The sequence below is a fragment of the Molossus molossus genome, unplaced genomic scaffold, assembly GCF_014108415.1.
Source record: "Molossus molossus isolate mMolMol1 unplaced genomic scaffold, mMolMol1.p scaffold_m16_p_21, whole genome shotgun sequence".
NCBI classification, from domain to species: Eukaryota; Metazoa; Chordata; class Mammalia; order Chiroptera; family Molossidae; genus Molossus; species Molossus molossus.
The window spans coordinates 36,224,680-36,232,790 of NW_023425357.1; the positions used below are offsets into that span (position 1 = coordinate 36,224,680).

General features: G+C 47.0%; 1 pseudogene; it reads left to right on the forward strand.

Moving 5' to 3' along the window:
• Positions 1-5,458: 5,458 nt before the first annotated feature.
• LOC118638443 lies at positions 5,459-6,703 on the forward strand (annotated as a pseudogene).
• The last annotated feature ends 1,408 nt before the right edge of the window (positions 6,704-8,111 follow it).

The following is an 8,111-nucleotide window of genomic DNA, read 5'->3' on the forward strand; positions in this document are numbered from 1 at the left end:
CAGCACTGAACAACAGGGCAGTTCACCAGATGAAGCATAAGCAGGATTTAGAGAGTGATTCATCTAATTTCAAAGGGATGTGATGAGATCAAAACAGTGGAGAAGGGAATGGCTTTCTGGGAAAGAATTGGGTTTGCCACCTTCAGGGCTAACTGATGTCCCTCTGACCTTACTCTGGGCTTCTGTCTCTGGAGGAAAGGAGGCCATACAGACCATGATCATGGCTTGGCCCTCCTACCCCAGGTCAACAGACAGGGAACTGACTGAAGAGAAGTTCACTGTGCATTCTAGGTGCCTTCAAGATCTAGTGAAGCAGAGAGACATGGAGACCTGGGCCCCCAGGCTCCCCAGGGCCTACCAGTAGGTGCAGATGCACTCATTCGGAATTCCCTTGAGCCCCTGTGCAGGCTGCCTTTTCAGATTCTGGGATGGGTTAGATGAGAAGGTCCCCCCTGATAAACCTCTCTCAATGCATTTAAAAGGGCTAAATCTTGCTGCTGTCCCAGCCCAGAGGCAGGAATCTGGATCAGCTATCCTAACCCCAATATTAGTGGAGACTTTTCTTTCCACTTCCCCAGATCATCCCATTCTCTCCTAAGACTCATGGGAACAGTTGTCACATGGGGCTAGTTGCAGGAAAGTGAGTTAATGCCCAGGGCAAAGGTAGGTGTTATCCCACTGAATGGTTAGCAGGCAAGTCTGTCCTCCCTGAGGGACATACCTAGCATGGCCCTGGGCACAGGAGAAGGACCAAAGTAGCTAGACGAGAGCCCACCACCTCCTGTACTAGCCTCAAAAACTTTGCCCTTTGCCTGGAATGCTTATCCCACAGATAACCACAAGGATCCATCCCACACTTAAGCCCTGACTAGGTGGCTCAGTTGGTTAGGGTGTTGTCCCATGCACCAAAAAGAAAAAAAGGTTGCAGGTTCAATTCCTGGTCAAGGCACATACCTAGGTTGCAGGTTCGATCCCCAATCATGGTGCATACAGGAGGCAACCAATCGATGTTTCTCTCTCTCTCTCTCCCCCCTCATCTCTCTCTAACATCAATAAAAACTTAAGCCTAGGTGAGGATTAAAAAACTACACACACTTGATTTTATTTTATTTTAAAAAATTGTTATTTATTGATTTGAGAGAGAGTGAGAGAAACACCTATCCATGCATTCACAGGTTGCTTCCTGTGGGGAACCCGCAACCCTGCCACTTCACGACAATGCTCTAACCAATTGAGCTACCCTGCCAGGGCTCCCTCCGTCTTTCTTTATCTTTTAAAAAAAATGTTTTTATTGTTTTCAGAGAGAGATAGAAACATTGATGAGAGAGAATCATTGATCAACTGCCTCCTGCATGAGCCCTACGGGGGATCAAGCCTGCAACCCTACGGGGAATCAAACCAGTGACTTCCTAGTGCATGGAATGACGCCCAATCAACTGAGCCATGCCAGCTAGGCCCTCCCCGCCTTTTTCTTAGGTCCCTGCTCAAGTGTTCCCTTCTCAAAGCATTTATACCACCTGTCAAAGAATATGGTTATATGTTTATTGTCTGTCTCTCTCCACTGGCACTTAAGCTTCCTGTTTTGTGTACTTTGGTATCTATCCCCCTGCACCTAGAATAGAATCTGGTTCTTATTTATGCGTTTGATAAGTACTTGTGGAGTAAATTATTGAATGAATTGTTTTAATTTGGCTTTCAGCCAAAGTGTTCATTTTTCATATATTGAGAATAAGTCTAGTAGTGGCATTCCCCTGCCATTACTGTGTGGGCTTGAGAAAGTCACTTAGCCTTCTGTGCCTCAGTTTACTCACCAGTAGTATGGGAATACTTTGCACCTCCCTATTAGGGTTGTCAAGAGATTTAAAGTTGATAGGCTTGCAACATATACTGCCTATGTAAACATCAGCTTAACGTTTTACTGGCATTTGTGTTTCATTTCAAATGTCTGTACCTTTCCTTTGTCTATTTTCATAGGGGTTATTTTTTCTTTTCTTTTCTTTTTTATCCTCACCCAAGGACATTTTTCCAATTTCTTTCAGACAGAGCGGGAGGGAGAGAGAGGAAGAGAGAGAGAGAGAGGGAGAAACATCGACATGAAAGGGACACATAAAGTGGCTGCCACCCGCACGACCCAACCAGGGCTGAGGACAAACTGCAACCGACATACATGCCCATAGCGGGGACCGCACCTGGGTCTCTCTGGACTGCAAGCCGACGCCCTGACCGCGGAGCCAAACCGGCCAGGGCCACAGGGGTTATTTTTCTAGTTGATGGGCAGGAAGTTGTTGACGGGAGCCTCTGTGCTGCGGGACCGCAGCCCCTACAGCCTCCAGGGGGCGCCCAGGGCCCACGCTGCCTGGAGGAGAAGGTCCGTGGGTATCTGAACAGAGAACTCCAGCGGAAGCCCAGACAGGGTCCACCTGGGTTTGTCGTCTTCGTCCGAATCCTCTCCCTTCTCCCTCACCCAAGGATGATGAGGGATCTGGCGCAGGTGGTTGTGCTCATCATCTGGGGACTGCAGCCTACTGGTTTGATCCCAGTTTTGTACCACCTGGATTTCCAAAGGGATGTTGGATGCTGCCATCCCCACCGCGCCCACAGCAACCCTGCGGAAGCAAGGGGGATTGCTCACCTGAGGGGCTAGGGAACACTCCCTATGGGCTGCCCACAGTTAGCGGTGGGGAAACGAAGTCCTGGCTATTTTACTGGAAAGAACTTTGCATATATATTTTTTTATCCTCACCTGAGGACATTTTTCCATTTTTTGTTCAGCTAGAATGGGAGGGAGGGAGAGAGAGAGAGTAACATCGACGTGAAAGGGACACATCGAGTGGCTGCCACCCACACAACCCAACCAGGGCGAGGACAAACTGCAACCGAGGTATGTGCCCTTGACTGGAATTGAACCCGCGACTCTTTGGTCCGCAGGCCGACACTCTAACCGCTGAACCAAACCAGCCAGGAAAAACAAACATTTCTTATATCACAACATCACAATCACAAAGGAATTAGTCACCTGATGGACAAGTGTCCTGTGTATTCCTTTAAATCACACATTCTCTCATGGGCACCCACAAAATAATGTGGTTTGCAGAAAACTGCCTACAGGTGGATTTTCAGGGATGCCTGAGAAGCAGGGTAACTGTTCTAGTGAAAGTTGTCCTTTTCTCTGGGTTCTTCTATGGATTTATTTCCTCAGGAAGTTCACCTTAACTTTGAGAAGGGCCAGGCTGCAGTGAGAGGGCAGAGGGTGTGTGCATCGCAAAGAGTCTGAACTTCCTCTCCGGGCCACTCCCAATGTCCTGCTGATCTCTGTGGACACCACAGACCTTGCTCTGCTCTCTGGCTCTGGCCAGCATCTACATTCTCGCCTTGAACCAATGTCTCTGTAGGCTCAGAACATGGGAGCACCCCTAACCCTGCATCCTACCAGACACTCCTGACTGAGCTCAGCCTCCTGTATGGTGGGAAAGACCTGCTTTCTAGATCTTTCACCCAGGAGAGACCAGTGACAGCTCACCACCTGGCCAGCGAATCCAGCAAATCCTCCTGATGAATTTTAATTGAAATCATGTACCCAGAATGGCCACCCTGGGAAAGAAGGCAAAACTGTGTGACCACTCTCCTGACCAAGTACTTGTACAAGGCTCACATTGGCGCAGCACACGTTTCCCCAAAGCACTTGTGTTTTAACCAAACATTGTCCTTCTAGGAGAGTTCTCATCCCCATTGGCATATGGGAAAATGAAGGCATGAACAAGCAGGGCACTAAAGCCAACTGCAGAGTCAGCTAAAGAAGAATGGCGGGTTCTCAGATCTAAGGCTTATCTCAGTGCCTCAGACACACCTGGTGTTTAACATGCACCACTCCCAGATGTACATCTAAGCAGCATGGGGTAGAGGGCATCAGGGCCCTGACCCTGAAACCACTCACATCCCTATCAGAAACTCAGGCCCCTGTTCAAATATTCATCTACTATGTGCTGGCACTGAGGATTCAACTGTAAACAAGATGGACTAGACCCCTGCTTACACATTTTTCATTCGCCCTGAATGGTCATGAAGCAAGAATAAGGTTGGCCAGATTGGGTGCCAAAAGGAGCCCAGGTAGAAGTCCAGAATACAGCTGACATCTCAGACAAAAACAAACAGGTAGGCCCTGGCCAGTTTGGCTTAGCGGTTAGAGTGTCAGCCTGCGGTCCAGAGAGACCCGGGTTCGGTTCCTGCTAGGGGTACGAACCTCCGTCGCAGTTAATCCCCGGCCCTGGTTGGTCGTGCGGATGGCAGCCACTAGATCTCTCTCTCTCTCTCTCTTCCTCCCACTCTATCTGAACAAAAATGGAGAAATGTCCTCAGACATTTTCAGGTAAGGATACAAACAAACAAACAAACAGGTAGGTATGGGTGTGTGTGTGTGTGTGTGTGTACCCTAGCCAGGTGCAGTGAAAGAGGATGATGTCTGGCCCTGGCAGTTAGAGCATCAGCTCGTGGACCAGGGAGACCCGGGTTCAGTTCCTGGGTTTGGTTCCCAGGTTCAGTTCCCGGGAGCTAAGGGCACGTACCTCGGTTGCAATTTGTCCTCAGCCCCGGTCGGGGTTGTGCTGGTGGCGACCAGTCGATGTGCCTCTATCATGTTGATGTTTCTCTCTCTTCCTTCCTCTCTACCTCCCACTCTATCTGAAGATAAATGCAAAAAAAGAAAGGGGATGTCTGACTGAGTACCAAGAGGGTCTGAAGAAAGTCACAGGCTATAGCAGGGCCTCCCCTGGAGGCTTGAGGCACTACTCTTGGTCTCAGCAGGGCAACTTTTCCACCAGCCTGGGGCTAGAGGTCTAGCAGTGTGGGTTGAGAGAAATGGCTGGAGTTGTGGGGAAATAGGAGTGTACAAAAGAGCAGTGAGGTTCAGAAGGTGGGCCTGAAGAACGAAAGGAGAGGAGCAGCCCAAGTTGGCATAGAGGTGACCGTAAAGAATGGGCAACACTGGCCGGTGGGAGCCACCGCTGCCTGCGCGCTCTCACTCTCCCGCAGCCCCGCCTGGGGCGTCCGCACTCACGGCACTCACCTAGCGCGGCCTGGAGGTGCTGGGAGAGGGCGCGCCGGGCCTCCCTCCGTGCGGGCCTCCCTCCGTGCGGGGCGTGGGGCACCGCAGAATGAGGCGCGGGGCTGCACGTCAGGGGACAAGCGCCGGGTAGCCGCAGGGCTCCGCGCCGCCATGTCCCCAGCGCCCAGGGCCGGCCCCCTGGCCGGCCTGCGAGGTCAGAACAGTTTCCAAACTGAGTGTCTGTGCCTGTGCTCAACCCTTCCTCAAGACTACCTCACACGCTTCCCGCTTGAGGACAGTCTCCAGCGCAACAAGCTGACTGCACAGACTGCCTTCTCCGTGTTTCTATAGCCAGAGACATGACCTGACACCTTTGATTACCAGGCTCAGGGCTCTTGTGTGACTGGCTGGTGCACCATGTAACTTAAAGTATGGGTGGATGGAGTTCAGAGGATTGTTTGTGGGGTCACTGAAGTCACAACTTGCCAGGAGGTTGTAATAGCCTTAGCTCAAGCAATAGGTCGAACTGGAAGGTACACTCTGATAGAAAAATGGAGAGATACCGAAAGACATTTGGCACCTCACAAAAATTCCATAATATCCTTAAACAAATGGGGGCAGTATGCCAGTGATGTGCAGCTTATTTTACGTAGGACAGGGCCCTCTCTCAGTGAGCGGCCCACTTCAGACAGTGTGGCTCGGATTCCTGAGAGGACTTTATATAGGCGGTTTGCCCCCCTTAGCTAAACTGAGGCCTCAGGTTGACAAATCAATCAAACGGAAAGAACCTAAGAGGAAGTCATTAACATTTACAGGAGGTGCCAAAGGATTAATGGACATTTTTGGAAAAGGTAAAGAAACTGAATTTAAGCAGAATGTGCTGAATAGCTGCAGAACAACAGCAGATGAGTTAAAGAAGCTGATTCAGTCTATTGAGAAAGAGCTGAAATCAAATGAAATAGAAATACAATTTTGGGAGCAAAAATATAATTTTAACCTTGAAGAAGAAATTGTCCGCCTGGAGCAAAAGATCAAAAGATCAAAAGAAATGATGTAGAAATTGAAGAGGAAGAATTTTGGGAAAATGAATTACAGATTGAACAGGAAAATGAAAAACAGCTGAAGGATCAACTTCAAGAAATAAGACAGAAAATAACAGAATTTGAGAGCAAATTAAAGGACTATTGGGCTTAGATCCAGACTATGGAAAGCAGTCTAGAGGCAGAAAAATTGCAATGGGAAGTCCAGGAGGCACAAGTCAATGAAGAAGAGGTGAAAGGAAAGATCGGTAAGGTCAAAGGGGAAATTGATATGCAAGGCCAGCAGAGTCTGAGGCTGGAAAATGGTATAAAAGCTGTGGAAAGATCTCTTGGACAAGCCACCAAATGATTACAGGACAAAGAACAAGCACTGGAGCAGTTGACGAAGGAGCTGCGGCAAGTCAATCTCCAGCAGTTTATCCAGAAGACAAGGACAAAAGTCACCGTTCTGCCGGCAGAGCCCATCGAAGTAGAGGTTTCTCATGCAGACCTAGAAAGGGAGGCAGCATTCCAGTCTGGGTCCCTGAAGCGGCCTGGCTCATCTCGGCAACTCCCCAGTAAGCTGCAGATTCTGCAGAATCCTATCTCATCTGGTTTTAATCCTGAAGGCATATATGTATAACATTATCTGTCTTTAGGGGGAGACCCAATAAAGGTACCACGGACAGTACAAAATTCTTTCTTTGATTTGTGCCAATGATGAACAGAGAGATATTTCACAAGCCACCATATTTTTTTTCTGTCCTGAATTGCATACCCCTTGGAGCCATACCCTGTGCACTCATGCTAAAGAACAAAGAAACTGTGTTTCCACACATCGACAGTGTTGATATTTTTATCCAGCAGCTGTAATGCAAAGCCTTCATTTTTATTTGTAGCATTTTGAGAGCATTAGGAAAGTATTATACTGTGTGTATACATTAAAAAAAGTGATGTAAGAGTGAAGAGAAATATGTGACTAGCTTAGTTTAATTTATTCCATGTAATCAATTAATGTGTGAATGTTGATGTTTTAATATTTTTTATTAATACTTATCTTGTGACTGAATTACATTACATACTGTGTGATTATGACTGTGTGCATGTGGCCAGACCCCAGCCATGCATTGCTGATGACAGCCACACAGTGTCATAGGGTGCTCTGCCAGCAAAACAGACTCCGGAAGAACCCACTTGCACCTACTGTGTGAACTTGTCCTAGTGTTGCTTAATTGGGTAAAATAATTCAGCTTTTCTTTTTAATCTGGAGTTCAATTTTTTCTTTACAATGTTTTCAGTGTATGAATGACCACATACCAGAACAGAAATATTTTCATGAGATAAATTGTTATGTTTAAACGGTTTGCAGTGCTTCTCACACTGTTGGACAAAGATGTGAATGCTATCTATCCAAATAGGCAAGGGGGTTCCTGATACGTTGTTATGTTTCTTTCCTGCCTCATCATTTTACTCCCATGGATCCTCAGAGTTGCCAAAATACATAAGTTAGAGATATCTGAGGACCAGGTCAATCTACTTTAGGAAGGTTGCTTTGAGTCATGTATTTTTAAAATAGCCCACTTCATTTGTGTGGTCTTCTGATGTAAGCACCCATGTGACTTGCCTGTCATTTACTGTGTGCTTTATGGCCTGTTGCGATTCCTCCAGTCACTTAGATAGCGAGAAAGTGGATTGGAGGTAGGTACTTTTTATCAAGGAAATAAAGTTAAATTCAGTGTTTGTTTTCATTTTTGAGCTTGACTTTTATAGGACATTAATCTCCATTTGAACACGTATTTTCTTATTTATAAAACCAAAAGCGAGTCAGCCCCCCTTCCATGAGTAGTGATTTAACTAAGACTCACAAGTAATATCTAAATGGATGTGGTCAGGTATCTCTTAGCCATTTTTACATTTCCTCTGGTCAAAATTTGGTACAATATAATTAAGATCTTTTTCTGAAGTTTATAGTTTTCAATTCTGAGGAAAATACATTCTCTATATTATTTACATGCAACAGAGTAACTGGATTAGTATATTAATGCCATGGT